The sequence below is a fragment of the Macaca nemestrina genome, chromosome 5 (genome assembly GCF_043159975.1).
Source record: "Macaca nemestrina isolate mMacNem1 chromosome 5, mMacNem.hap1, whole genome shotgun sequence".
NCBI lineage: Eukaryota > Metazoa > Chordata > Mammalia > Primates > Cercopithecidae > Macaca > Macaca nemestrina.
This window is the reverse complement of record NC_092129.1, coordinates 133,095,459-133,110,617: the sequence shown is the minus strand read 5'-3', so window position 1 is coordinate 133,110,617 and position 15,159 is coordinate 133,095,459. Positions and strand designations below refer to the sequence as shown.

At 34.6% G+C, this 15,159-nt stretch overlaps 1 pseudogene; it reads left to right on the top strand.

The window, feature by feature from the left end:
* The window catches only part of LOC105490939 (caspase-3-like), a 29,860-nt pseudogene extending 14,906 nt beyond the window's left edge, over window positions 1–14,954 (top strand).
* Window positions 14,955–15,159: the final 205 nt, after the last annotated feature.

Sequence of the window (15,159 nt, the reverse complement as noted above, 5' to 3'; positions counted from 1 at the left end):
GACAATTTCAATGTGTTTTTCTGTGTTATATTCTTGGATCCTACCTGTTGCATAGAGTAACGAAGAACAGAGACCACACATAGTAGCAGATGGAATACAGACATCCTCAAAAGAGGGGAAGAAACCTGTTTTTAATAATTGCAATTATTTTGCACCTCTCCCAGAATGACCTATTTGTCATCTCCCAGGAACAAGTAGCGACAGTAGCCTTCCTCCACGCAGAGCCTCCATCACTCAGTTTAACCCCACATATGCCCTCACAAACAATTCATTTCATTATTCTTCTCTAATGAGAAATACACTGATGATGATGATGATCATTTTGATGTCAGTCTAGTACTTACCTCTTCTTAGACACAAACACTAAAAGTAATAATCCTTCACAACTTATAACTTTTTTTTCAGCATTTGAGTCTCATGAGCTTATTAAGCTATTATCTCAATTTTGCTGAGTATAGTACAGTGTTTCCCAAAGTATAGTCTATAGAGAACCCACATCAGCAACATTCAGGATGCCTGTTGAAGTACATATTCCTAGATCTTACATAATCAACATTTCTGAACAGATTCTTAGATCTTACATAATCAACATTTCTGAAGATGACAAACATGAATTTTAAACAAATTCCTCACATAATCTTTAGTCGTACTCAAGGTTGATAGCTACTTGAACAGTACATTCAGATCTCAGTGTGCTTACATCCTCCCATGGCTTCTCCCTCAACCACAAGAGCTATTTTATTTATATGTAATTTGCAGCGATAAATCCACCTGGATGTGTTTTGGATTTTTAGAAGTTCTGAAGTACTCGTTCTTTCTCATCTAGGTTTTGTTTTCTTACTTTAATTTGTTTTCCAAGTCAATATATTTTTCCTGAATATATTTCTTGAACATTAGCCATGTGCTAGAAAGTTTTTTGAAATAAATTGTATTCTCCATACTGGCAAACTATGGCACTGTATGCCTGTGTTTCTGGAAGAAGACAGAAAATTAGAGGGACTATTTTCTCTATTCTCCTATCTTAGATGCATAAAAATGAGGTTACTTTCTTACGCATGATGAATGCCTTAAGGCAGTGGTTTTCAAACTTTTTGGTTTCAGAACCTTTTCATACTTTTTAAAATTAGTGAGGATTCAAAGAGCTTTAGCTTACGTGGCTTACAGCCGCCAATATTTACCCTATTAGAGCTTAAAATAATTCTATCACCTATTTCCATATTTTAAAACTCATTAAAATTTGTATTACTCTCAGAAGAGATCAGAAAGACTGATGTCATCATATGTATGCACATATATATTATATATATTTATATATATAATTGTTTCTTAGCTGCTGATAAATTTGTGATCTAAAATTGTGTCATGTTCATCTTTGGAATTCTTATAAAACATGCACTCAATGAATATTTGCTAAGCTGAATTGAAACAGCTGAAATAACAGTAAACTAGGTTAAAAAAGAAATTACTTCCTCTAAAAATTGTAGTTGCCTACACTTCCTGCTTAAATTAAAAAGATACTTCAAATGGCATACTATTGGAGAGAATATTTTAAACATCATTCAGATCACAGGCTAATACGTTATCTTCTGTTGACAGCACTGAAGACTTTCTCTAAAAAGTCTTCAAACGCTCAGCAGCAAAGAGATAGATTATGTATAAAGCAGAATCTTCCTTTATGATCTTTGACATTTTTGAAAAATTAATGATAAGTATACTATCAATGTGTACATTTCAATTATCAATTTGCTATCAATGTGCAATTTTCTCCTCCTTAAGCCTGTATACTAATGAAGATGAATATCAGTTCTAAATGTGCAGAAGATAGATGGGTATAATGAGAAAAGTTCTGAACTGGAACATTTAGATTTGAGTTTCAGCACTGATACTGTCTGGCTGTGTGATATTTTAGAGTCAGCAACCCTGAACTTTAAATTTTTATCTTTCCAATTAAGAGGTTGAATTATTATAATTCTGAAACAGGTTGTGGTAAAATGTCAAAAACTGGAGACTATCTCTAGCAGGTTATTTTAATTTTAAGAATTATCAAAAAGTCTCAAGAGGACACCCTAAATACTCTCTTCACATTCCTATGATACTACTTCCCTGAAAACAGCTAGAACTTTTATTGGGTTAAAATGATAAGCCCTTTACTTTTAGCTGTATAGCAAAATATTTTTACATGCACAATTTTTGGAGGCAACTGCAGGAAATTTATAAACATTTCTCTTTGTTGAACAATTTTTACCTTCTAGATTATGAGAAAAGGCAAATATCATCCAGATTATATTTTAAACATGTTCATTCTTAACTAAATTTGATAGTGTGGGCGTTTGGGAAAGTTTTTTCCAGTATTTCAGTTCTCAAATGACAAAAATTCTGCTCATGTTCTTTAGAAATAAAACTTTACAAAGATAGTTTTCTTTTTACTTACCAATATGTTATTTTTCACATGGTATTAACCCACTGACAGGCAATTGACATAGTAAAATAATTTACAACAAAATATCATATTTTTATAATTTTAAATGCATAAAAAAATCACGGGTTCAGAAAAGGATTACTATAATTGTCACTTGCACACCCCAACCTTCATGTCTTCTTGTGTTAATGTATACCATAACTTGATTGTAAGATTTTTCACCAAAGAGGCCAAACCTATTTGTCACTAGATAATCTACACAACTCTTCAACATTATTGTGACATAGTATGTGTTCAATAAATATCCATGTGGTAATGATAGTAGAAAAAATGAAATTAATGAGAGATTAGGAAACAAAAAGACGCTATCCAAAATACAACAGAGTTGAAAAGTCAATAAATTTTGATAAAGTTAATGATAGAAATTAACAACAAAACCTTTAATATTTCTCTTATCTTCATGAATTGCCAAAAAGTATTTTTAGGTGGAAATAACTTTCTGTGCATTTGAGATTTATACAGATTCTTTTTCTGTTTCTTCGTTTCTGTCACTCCGTGAATTATTTACAATATTTCCCAGAATATCTATTGTCCCACATTGTCTATTGTTTCTGTCTTTATGTTCACCTGTACCTAATGTTTAGCTCCCACTTGTAAGTGAAAACATGCAGTATTTGGTTTTGTCTCTGTATTAATTTGCCTTGGATAATGGCCTCTAGCTGCACCCATGTTGGTGCAAGGGACATTATTTCATTCTTTTTTAATGTCTGCATAGAATTGTATAGCACATGTGTAACACCATTGATAGACACCTGGGTTGATTCCGTGTCTTTGCTATTATGATGAGTGCTGCAATAAGCATATGCATGCAGGTGTCTTTTTGGTATAACAATTTATTTTACTTTAGGTATATACCCAGCAATCCCACATATACAGAATATATACTCAGTAATGGGATTGCTGGCTGGAATGGTAATTCTATTTTCAGTTCTTTGAGAAATCCTAAACTGCTTTCCATAGTGGCTGAACTAATTTGCATTCCCAACAATGTATACACTTTTCCTTTTCTCTGCAACCTCAACAATATCTGTTATTTTTAGACTCTTAAAATAAAGGTCATTTTGACTGGTGTGAGATGGTATCTCATTGTAGTTTTGATTTGCATTTCTAGAACGACTAGTAATGTTGAGCATTTTTTCGTATGCTTGTTGGCTGCTTGTATGTCTTTTTTTGAGAAGTGCCTGTTCACGTTCTTTGCCAACACAAAGACTGTAAAAAATATCTCTGGGAAGGATGATACAGCCAACAATTTCCCAACAAGTTCTTAGGGACCTAGCAGATGTGGGACTGGAACCCTGAGGCTCCCAGGTAACTGATTGAGACAAAGCAGATGAGAGAGCCTCTGAAAAGGAGAAGGATTTTTTTTTGTTAAGAGATGAGAGAGAGAGAGAGAGAGAGAGAGAGAGAGAGAGAGAGAGAGAGAAGATATAAAGTAAACTTTATTAATTTAATTGTTTTACCTACAACTATATCTGATTAGGCATTTGGAAATTTGGCCATTTCTAGAGAATTAAGTCAGCAGTAAGGGTCCCACATCTTTGGGCATTAAATCATATTGTCAGTTCCCTTACAATTTCCATGGTTAGTTTGTGTTAGCTATCTAAATATAATAAAATGAAATAAATTTAGAAAATAATACCACTGCTAGGTGCAGTGGTTCATGCCTGTAATCCCTACACTTTGGAAGGCTGAGGTGGTCGTATCACTTGAGCTCAGGAGTTCAAGACCAGCCTGGGCACCATGGCAAGACCACATCTCTAGAAAAAACACAAGAATTAGCCAGGCGTGGTGGTGCATACCTGTAGTCCCAGCTACTTGGGAGGCTGAGGTGGGAGGATGACTTTAGCCTGGGAGGTGGAGTTTGCAGTGAGCCGAGATAGTGCTACTGGACTCCAGCCTGGCTGAGAGAGTGAGACCTTGTCTGGAAAAAAAAAAAAAAGAAGAAAACTACTTATATAATTACTTATATATATATTATTATATACATTCAAACATTTTATTACAAACATTATAAGAAAGAGCTGCTACTAAAATAATTATCTAAAAAGAATTACCCTGATTCTAAAGCAAAAAAAGACACATCAGGAAAACAAACTACAGAGCAACACTTCTATAAATATTGATGCAAAAATCTGCACAAAATACTAGCACACTAAATTCACGTCAAAGGATTATACAGCATGACCAAGTGGGATTCATTCCTGGACTGCAACAATAGTTCAACATACTAAAACTAATCAGTGTAATATGAACCATAACCAAAATGAAGACAACAAGTAAATATTGTTATTCATTTAAAAAAGCATTTGACAAAATTTAATTCCCTTGTATTTAAAAATTTAAAAATCTAAGAATAGAAGGAAACTACTTCAGCATAACAAAGGCTATATATGAAAAGCTTAGAGTTAACATCATACTCAGTGAGGAGAAACTGAAAGCTTTTTTCCTGACATCAGGAAAAATGCAAAGTTGCCCACCCTTGCCACTTCTACTCAACATAGTATTGGAAGACCTAATCAGAGAAGTTAGACAAGAAAAATAAATAAAAGGCATCTAAATTGGAAGGAAGAATAAAATTATATAATAAGGTGACATCGTCTTACATGTGGAGCACCCTAAAAATACAACACACACATAATAAAACCTGATAGAACTAACAAATAAGTTCAGTAAACTTTCAAGACACAAAATTAACATGCAAAAATTCAGTTAAATTCATATACACCAAAAAGGAACAATACCAAAAGGAAATTAAGAAAACAATTCCATTTCAATGGTATCAAAAAGAATACTCAGGAATAAACTTAGCCAAGAAGTCAAAAGACTGTATACTGAAAATTACAAAACAATTCTGAAAAAAATTAAAGAAGGTGTAAATAAATGGAAAGATATCCACAGGAAACTTCTCCAGGCAGCCTTGAACCAACCCAGTTCTTCCACTATTCTCACTTGTAGTTCTCAAGAATAACTGTAGAATGTACTGGGATGCAACACACGAATAGAGGAGGAAGTGACTGGAATAGTACAGGCCCTGTGCCAGCCTCCTCTAGAAACAGGATGTCCTTCAATGTTTTAGCCTCGCAAATTCTATTACCCTTAGAGTTTAAAGCCAGAGATGAACTACTCTCCTGGGCCTCTCAGCTGTGGTACAAAAGGATTATGTTCTGACAAGATTCCATCTTACCCTAGGTGGCTTTCCTGAGCCTTGGAGGCTGGGTTGTAATGAATCCTAGTCTTCTGTTGTCCCTTCCTGCCTATTTGTAAGTAATAATAAACCTGCCTTATGTAACTTGTTATGTGTATGAGTGTTCTGTCTCACTGGACTCAGACAAGTTGGTTACAAGTGCATAGTGAATTCACTTCACAATATCAGTATTTATGGATTGGCCAACAGTATTTTTGAGGTGTCAATAATACCCAAAGTGATCTATAGATTCAGCACAATCCCTATGAAAATCTCAATGATGTTTGTGGCAGAAATAGAAAAATTCATCCTAGAATTCATGTAAAATCTCAAGGTACTCTGAATAGTCAAAACAGTCTTCAAAAAGAACAAAGTTGAAGGCATCATATTTCCTGATTCAAAACTTACAAAGCTACAGTAATCAAAACAAGGTGGTACTGGCATCATGACAGACATATAGACCAAAGGAAAAGAAGAGAGAGTTGAGGAATAAGCTCTCACACAGATGGGCAAATGATTTCCAACAAGGGTGCCAAGACCATTTAATGGGATAAGGGCAATCTTTCAACAAATGATATTGGGAAAACTAGATACTCACATGTGAAATAATGAAGTTGAACCCTTACCCCTATATAAAATTAAAATGTAACACCATATAAAACAAACTAACTAAATACAAGAGCTACAATGGTAAAACTTCAAAGAAAACAGGGGAAAGTTTCATGACATTAGATTTGGCTATGATATATATATTTTTGGATTGCACCAAAAGCACAGGCAACGACGACAAAACATAGATAAATTGTATTTCATAAAAATTTGTGTCTATCAGAGAACACTATCAGATTTTTTTTTCCTGTGGAATGAGAAAAAAATATTTACAGCTCATAGCTGATAAAGAGTTAATCTCTAGAATATATCAAGAACTCTTACAAATCTACAAAAAAATCCCAAGCAACCCAGTTGAGAAATAGGATTTTAGACATACAGATGACCAATAAGCACATGAAAAGATGCTCAACAACACTAATGATTAAGTAAATGCAGATCAAAACGACAATGAGATACCACTTCATACCCTTTAAGGTAGCTCTTATCAAAACAAAATGAAACAAACAAACAAAAACCCAGAAAATACGAAGCGTGGGTAAGGAAGTGGGAAAATCAGAACACTTGCACATTACTGGTGGGAATGTAAAATGGTGCAGCCACTTTGGAAAATAAACAATCAAAAATGGAATGTTGATATGTTTAATATGATAGTTCTTTAAAAATTAAACATGAAATTGTAACATGATGCAGCAATCCCACTGTGAGTATGTACTCAAAAGAAATAAAAGCAGGAATTAGAACACATATTCTCACACAGATGTTCCTAGCTGCGCTATTTACAACAGCCAAAAAGTGGAAACAACCCAAATATCTATTGATGGATGAGTGGATAAGCAGATGTGGTATTATATACAATGGAATATTATATAACTTTAAAAAGGAATGAAATCCTGACACATACTACAATGTGGATGAACTTGGAGGACACTATGCTGAATGAAATAAGCCAGATGCAAAAGGACAATTTTGTATGTATATGATTCCATTTAGATGTGGTATCTGGAGTAGTCAAACCTTACAGACAGAAAATGGGTGGTGGCCAGGAGTTGGAGGGAAGGAGGAATGAGGAGTTATTGTTTAATGACTACAATGTTTCAGTTTGGGGAGTCGAGAAAGTTCTGGAAATGGATGATGGTGGTGGCTGCACAATGCAAATGTACTTGATGCTACTGAACCATACATCTACGAATGATTAAAATGACAAATTTCATGTTCTGTATAATTTACCACAACTTTAAACCTGCTCCCCCTGCCCCCGCCAGCAATTTGCTCCACATACCTTCAAAATAGCTGGAGGTATCTTCTGATCACAGGTAGAGCTTAAAATACTCCCTTAACACAGCATTTTATCAATAATTAATTTAGTACATTTTTCTCATAATAGTACTGTTTGAGGCTGCAAAATAAAGCACCCCCTGTTACCTTCTGGACAAAGTTTTTGTTAATGACTGCTCTGTTTCTATCACCTGTCAGAGCTTCCATTAATGGCTCCTTTATTTCAAAAGTCCAGATAATACCACGGAAGCAGGCTGCTGGTGTCACTTAGTTCCTTCAGTTTAGAATTTTTTTCTGAAGAAAATAAAAATTTTCAACAAACCACTGTCTCACATTAGGAAAAACTGTCACCAGCAGTGGAGCAAGGGATTGTGAAACTTAAAAACATAAAAAAAGAAGTCTTGCAATTTGAATTTTGCATCAAGATGGCTTTCATACTTAAAAAAAAATTCTGGTGGCATTCTAAACTTGACAGTTTTAAGAATCCTATTGGAATGGTTTTTATCATTCATCACTCACACGTGTCATATAATTCCGACAACTCATTTCAGAACATGTTTCCATTCCAGTACAAAGAAGTGCCTAGTATTGCTATTTTCTCACTGCGTTTGTGTTTTTTTAAGTTATTTCCTCTCTTTCTTCCTTCGCTCCCTCCATCCCTTTTTACTGCCTGCCTGCAATTTTCTTTCTTTAAAAAACAAGATAGGCATAGTTTGCACAGCAAATGATTACATTTAACCAAATAAAGTGTTTTGGGACATTATAATAATGGAATTTTGAAGTGGAGTAGATTATCATTTTAAAAAGTCTTTTTTTCTATATAATTACTGTACTGTGCATTTTACTCTACAAATACTGTATCAAAACATTCAATGAACTGTTAAGAGAGAAATGTTGCTAAGCTCTGAAAATATGAAATGCAACTTCTTTTAAAATGACATTTAATTTTATTTTAAAGATTGTACATGACCCATACAAGTGTATTTGTTATTTAAAAAAGTAATAGAAATTATAATTAACTCTTTAAAATATATCAGCCTCTCTGTAATTTTTTTAAATTGTACTTTAAGTTCTGGGATACACGTGCAGAACGTGCAGGTTTGTTACATAGGTATACACATGCCATGGTGGTTTACTGCACCCGTCAACCTGTCATTTACATTAGGTATTTCTCCCAATGCTATCCCTGCCCTAGCCCCCCAACCACCAACAGGCCCCAGTGTGTGATGTTTACCTCCCTGTGTCCATGTGTTCTGACTGTTCAACTCCCACTTATGAGTGAGAACGTGCAGTGTTTGGTTTTCTGATCTGGAGAAATAGAAATGCTTTTACACTGTTGGCGGGAGTGTAAATTAGTTCAACCATTGTGGAAGACAGTGTGGCGATTCTCAAGGATCTAGAACCAGAAATACCATTTGACCCAGCAATCCCACTACTGGGTATATACCCAAAGGATTATTAATCATTCTACTATAAAGACACTTGCACAAGTAAGTTTATTGCGGCACTGTTCACAATAGCAAAGACATGGAACTAACCCAAATGCCCATCAATGATAGACTGGATAAAGAAAATGTGGCACATATACACCATGGAATACTATGCAGCCATAAAAAAGAATGAGTTTATGACCTTTGCAGGGACATGGATGAAACTGGAAACCATCATTCTCAGCAAAATATTTTTGGGTTTTTTGGCCTTAAAAACATTATTTTCTCTTTTTCTCCAAGGTTCTTTGTTTAGTTGAGAGAATTGTGTTTGGCCATAAGATTGGCTATAAAATTTTAATTTTAATGTATACTCCAAAGGAGTATTTTACTATTTATAAATTTAAAGAGTCAGTTAAGGACTTTAGTTTTACCCATTGAGAATAATATGCCTTGTAATTATCTTCCTAGGAGAGAAAATGAAATAGTGCTTAAAATTAAATGTACAATTTGAAGAAAATAGATTTTATATTAATCTCCAAACCTCCATGTGTTACCACCAGGATTATTTAAATAATAAATTTATGAAGTTTTCAACTAATACCATCCTTGGTTTGATTCTGATGTTAGTGTCCATCATTTATAAAAATGCTATTCATGTTGTCTTTACGAATGAAGCAAAAATTCCTTGAGCTTCTCTGGAAAGTTAGCATGAGTTGGTCATTTTCTGTTTCTGCAATTGTGTATATATAGCATATGAGATTCTTTATTTGAAACTGCATTTAGAATAAAAAAAATTAACATTGAATTCTTTCCAAACCTTACTAGGTTTTTTTAAAAATCACAGTTGATTACATTGGCTCAATTGTAATTGCATCTTTTTTTACTCCAATGTACAAGAACTTTCTGTCCTCCTACTGTTTACAACAGTAATGACACAGGAGCAAAGATTGCAGGTACATCATGCCTGTTTCTGTTGTCGCCGCCTATTTGGCTGGGGAGATAGGGAGAAACAGTTGATGGTTCTGAAACCTCTCCTGAGACCGTGTGAGGTAAAAAGGTATGGCTTTGCACATCCTGGGACTAGGAAGAGTTTTATCTTTTCCTAATCTCTTCTATCTCAGGCTGCTTTTGGAAAAATATTTCTTAGAGTATAAACATGGGGCAGACTAATGTGGTAACACATAAAATTGTCTGGGAGACACTTTAGTTTAAGAACATTCAAGTAATAGACAATCATTCTGCCCCTTTGTAGACCATTCTAAAAAAAAAAAAAAAAAAAAAAAAAGTCCAAGTAAAAAATCTCCTGCCCTACAAATGTTAACTTTCCTCTTTTATTTTCTGAAATCTCTGAGGATGGTGCGAGAATGCTTTCTGATGGGGCAGGTTAGCTCTGAGTTTTAGAATGATACTCAGATGAAGCTAAATTCTATGAGTTCTTGTTACCTTTTACTCTTCCTGTGACACAGGAGGCATATTCAACACAGTCATCTTATAAATGTGGTGTTATAGCATTTACACAGGAAGATTATCAGAAAAATTATTTAAAGTTTATGTCCCATATGAGGAAGATGAGCATGACATTTTTGAACACATATGCATACAGATTTGAAATCCACAGGAGAAAAGCAAATGTCAGTTCGTTTTATTACTGACCCTTCTTGTCATTTCATGTAAGCAATTTCTCTAATTTGTGCCTCAATTTTCTCTCCTGACAAATCATGATAATTATATAAAGAGGTAAGCCTTCTTAAGTTAACACTCTTAAGATATCAATTTGGGAATTTACCAGTTTTGAAAAACTTGGACAAGTTAGATAACTTTTTTGAGTTTTATCATTTTTTAAGCTGAAAATACTTACATTATAAAAATAAAAAAATTTGGGAGATGTTCTATTGTGATTGTCATAAAATAAGTTGTCAGGGGATGGTAATTTTCATTACTTTTCCCATTACACATTTTTAGTGGTCTCAAGAAAACACATGAGGCTATAATATATATTAATTATACTTGGAGAACCAGAATTAATATTGGACTGATGTATCAATAATGAAAACTGAGATGTATTTAAATTAATTTAGTTATATATAGATGTCATGACTACTCTTATTGAAAACAAACAACTAAACCAAAAATTGATCAGCATAGCATTTTTAGCTGTATTAATGTTGAAAGAATACAAACAAGAAAACCAAATCATGTGAAAAGGCAAGTTAGCTCAGCAACTGAGTGTATATTAGTATGGTTTCATTGTATAGATTCTAAAAGTACTAATCATTAGCTGATCACCACCATTTTCAGTGTAAAGACACCTCCTTAATATTAAAAATATTCACCGACTTATATACAATATGGTAGTTTTAGGATTTATTAATTAAGAAAATACACAGTAACAAAAAACAAATGAGGGTTCCATTTCACTTTTCAGTGAGTTTGCATTTTAATTATTTTGTCATAGGAGTATATGCAGAAGTTGTATATCCAAGTCTGTCTTCACTTAGACTGGGGCTCATTGTTGAACATATCTAAATTCTACAAGTTAGAGGCAAAATGAGGCGAGAACTGTTTTTGTTAATTTTTGTACAAATGTAAACCTATTTTTTCCATAGTGCATACAAAGTCATGGAGGGAGATTTGAGGTTTAAAATGCAATAAATTATCATTCATTTCTTCATTCATTCTTTCAAAAACTTCTCCAGTGAGCCTGTGTTATGAGCCAAGGGGCTGGGGATACAACAGTGAATTAAGACAAAGATGCTATCCTCATGCTATTGCCACTTACAGTTTTGTGGGCAAGAAACACAACAAACAAACATTTTATAACAGAATTTTGCAATAATAGTGACATAAGGGTAAGGGGCAAGAGAGTGAGGGAGTGTATGAGTGTGTGTATGTGTGTGTATGTTATGTACCTGTGAGAGAGAGAATGTATCAAGGAAAGTCTGAGGAGATTATTAACATTTGAGCAGGCTAACATGCATATATTTGGGGAAAGGTATTTCTGGTAGTGGAAATAACATGTCCTAAAACAGTAAAGAAATTGTCATGTTAGAGCAACACAAAGAGGACAAACTAGGCTGCAGAGGGTAACCAAGGAAGGATGTTAGGAGCTGAGGTCAGAGATTTAGGTGGGGTTTCATCATCTAGGACCTTGCAGGGCATGACCACTATCAGACAAGTTTGCCTCAGAGGTAAAAGCAATTATGACAACTCTTGAAAAGTAAGATTTTTGCTGCCTAATGTTTTCCCACAAGTTTGGCAAAAATTAATACAGCTTTCTAATGTCTGAATTCATATTTATATCTAGGAAGCTATGTGTTATTCTTTTTTTCATATGCAGTTAGAGAAATGATCTCTTTCTGTTTTTGATGCCCCTCAGAACTTATTATTAATAATTCTGTATTAGTGGTGGGCAGGGGAAATAGCTTCCTATTTTATAAAACTCAGACTTCTGGGGCACTTGAAACTGGAGTTTATCTTTACTTTTGGTTCCAGTTTCTAGAACCTCAAATTTCTTGTTAGTAAGGGGTCTTTTCTTCCACAATCCGAGAAAAAATTAATTAAACATGGGTACTGAGTCATCGTTGTTTATGAAGAATGGAATTATATCTGGGTGAGATGGAAAGGTAGATGGTTAGATTATGACTTTTGTGTAGTGTGAATTTTTACAAAGAACTGCATTCTTTTCCATTTAGAAAAAGAGAAACTTGTAGTTCCTTATCATTTCAACATTTTCCCTTCTCCTCTCTACAGGCACACTTTATCTACTTCTGTGGTTTTAATGTAAAAACCTAAATTTCCTGTTCTGCCATTTCTTTTGAGGCCCAGAGTCTTTTGTCTAATTAACTACTGAATATTCTGCAGACAGTTAAAACCTAGGGTATCTAAAATCAAAGTCACCAATTTTCTGTCTCAGACCAGCTTCTTCTGCATATTCCCAGTCACAGCTGATGGCATCCCATTCCGCCTATTCTCCCAAGTTAGAATTCTGAATCATCTTTGCTCTGTCTTTTTTCTTTCTCCCTCATCCTCAGGTCACAGCACATTGTTCTACTGTAAGGATATTTCTTAAATAGCACCATTTACTACTGCCTCTTACCTAAACTTGTGCAATAGCTTCCTGTCAGTTTCTTCAAATCTGTTCGTCTCCCATTCTACTTCCTGGTATGCTTATAAAAATACAGTATGTAAATGACTTTTACTTGTTCCCTACTGTCTGTAAGACATACAAAAATTACTCAGCATGCCATGCAAATCTACTTACAATCTTTTAAGTTTGATATCTGGCCTCATAATCTAAGGTCTGACTGCAACAAAATACTTGTCGTTCTTCAAATATTTGCTCATGCTTTTCCCTCCTATGGTAATGTTACCTTCACTCTCTAAGACACACATAGATCTTTCATTTCCTGGTAAATAAGCTGCCTCACATCATTCAATATTAAATGTTGATTTCTTTGTGAATTCTTGCTGTTCTCATGGTTGCTCCTTTCTGTATTTCTAAGAATTCTCTTGGCAGACGCGGATCGTAGGGGGTGGCTGCTGCTGCGAGGCAGTTATGGAAGTTAATAAAGGTATCCACGGAGAACACTGAAAACTCAGTGGATTCAAAATCCATTAAAAGTTTGGAACCAAAGATCATACATGGAAGCAAATCAGTGGACTCTGGAATATCCCTGGACGACAGTTATAAAATGGATTATCCTGAGATGGGTTTATGTATAATAATTAATAATAAGAATTTTCATAAAAGCACTGGAATGGGATCTCGGTCTGGTACAGATGTTGATGCAGCAAACCTCAGGGAAACATTCATAAACTTGAAATATGAAGTCAGGAATAAAAACGATCTTACATGTGAAGAAATTGTGGAATTGATGCACAATGTTTCTAGAGAAGATCACAGCAAAAGGCGCAGTTTTGTTTGTGTGCTTCTGAGCCATAGTGAAGAAGGAATAAGTTTTGGAACAAATGGACCTGTTGACCTGAAAAAAATAACAAGCTTTTTCAGAGGGGATTGTTGTAGAAGTCTAACTGGAAAACCCAAACTTTTCATTATTCAGGCCTGCTGTGGTACAGAACTGGACTGTGGCATTGAGACAGACAGTGGTGTTGAGATGACATGGCGTGTCGTAAAATACCAGTGGAGGCCGACTTCTTGTATGCATACTCCACAGCACCTGGTTATTATTCTTGGCGAAATTTAAAGGATGACTCCTGGTTCATCCAGTCACTTTATGCCATGCTGCAACAGTACGCCGACAAGCTTGAATTTATGCACATTCTTACCCGGGTTAACCGAAAGGTGGCAACAGAATTTGAGTCCTTTTCCCTTGATGCTACTTTTCATGCAAAGAAATAGATTCCATGTATTGTTTCCATGCTCACAAAAGAACTGTATTTTTATCACTAAAGAAATGGTTGGTTGGTGGTTGTTTTTAGTTTGTATGCCAGGTGAGAAGACGGTATATTTGGTACTGTATTTCCCTCTCATTTTGACCTAGTCTCATGCCGCAGAGGGTACTTTAAGTCATACTCCTTCCATCAGGTGGAACCACTGTGAAGCTACCTCAAACTTACAGCCAGGTAGTTGCAATTGAATTAAATTAGGAATAAATAAAAATGGACACTGGTGCAGTCATTATGAGAGGCAATGATTATTAATTTACAGCTTTCATGATTAGCAAGTTACAGTGATGCTGTGCTATGAATTTTCAAGTAATCGTGAAAAAGTTAAACACTGAAGTAATGAATTTTTATGATATTCCCCCCACTTAAGACTGTGTATTCTAGTTTTGTCAAACTATAGAAATGAAGATGTGGAAGAACTTAGGCATCTATGGGCATGGTCAAAGGCTCAAACTTTTTTTTTAGTATTGATATACAAAGATGACCTAACCGCATTTTTGGACCATTTATCTGGGATTATGGTTTTGTGATGTCTGTCCTGAACACTTCTGTTGTAAAAAAAAATTATAATAATATTTAATATTGAGAAAGAAACTAAGTATTTTATGCGAGAGGAAGTGTGAGCAAACTTAACTCTTTTAAGGCTAAAACATAACATTCGTAGAGGGGTGGACTTTTAACTGTAAGGTGCTGCAATGCAGCTGATCTACCAGCATAAATACCTTCTGATTTGTCCCTACGCAGATCGATTGAGGTTCACATACCAGCAATAT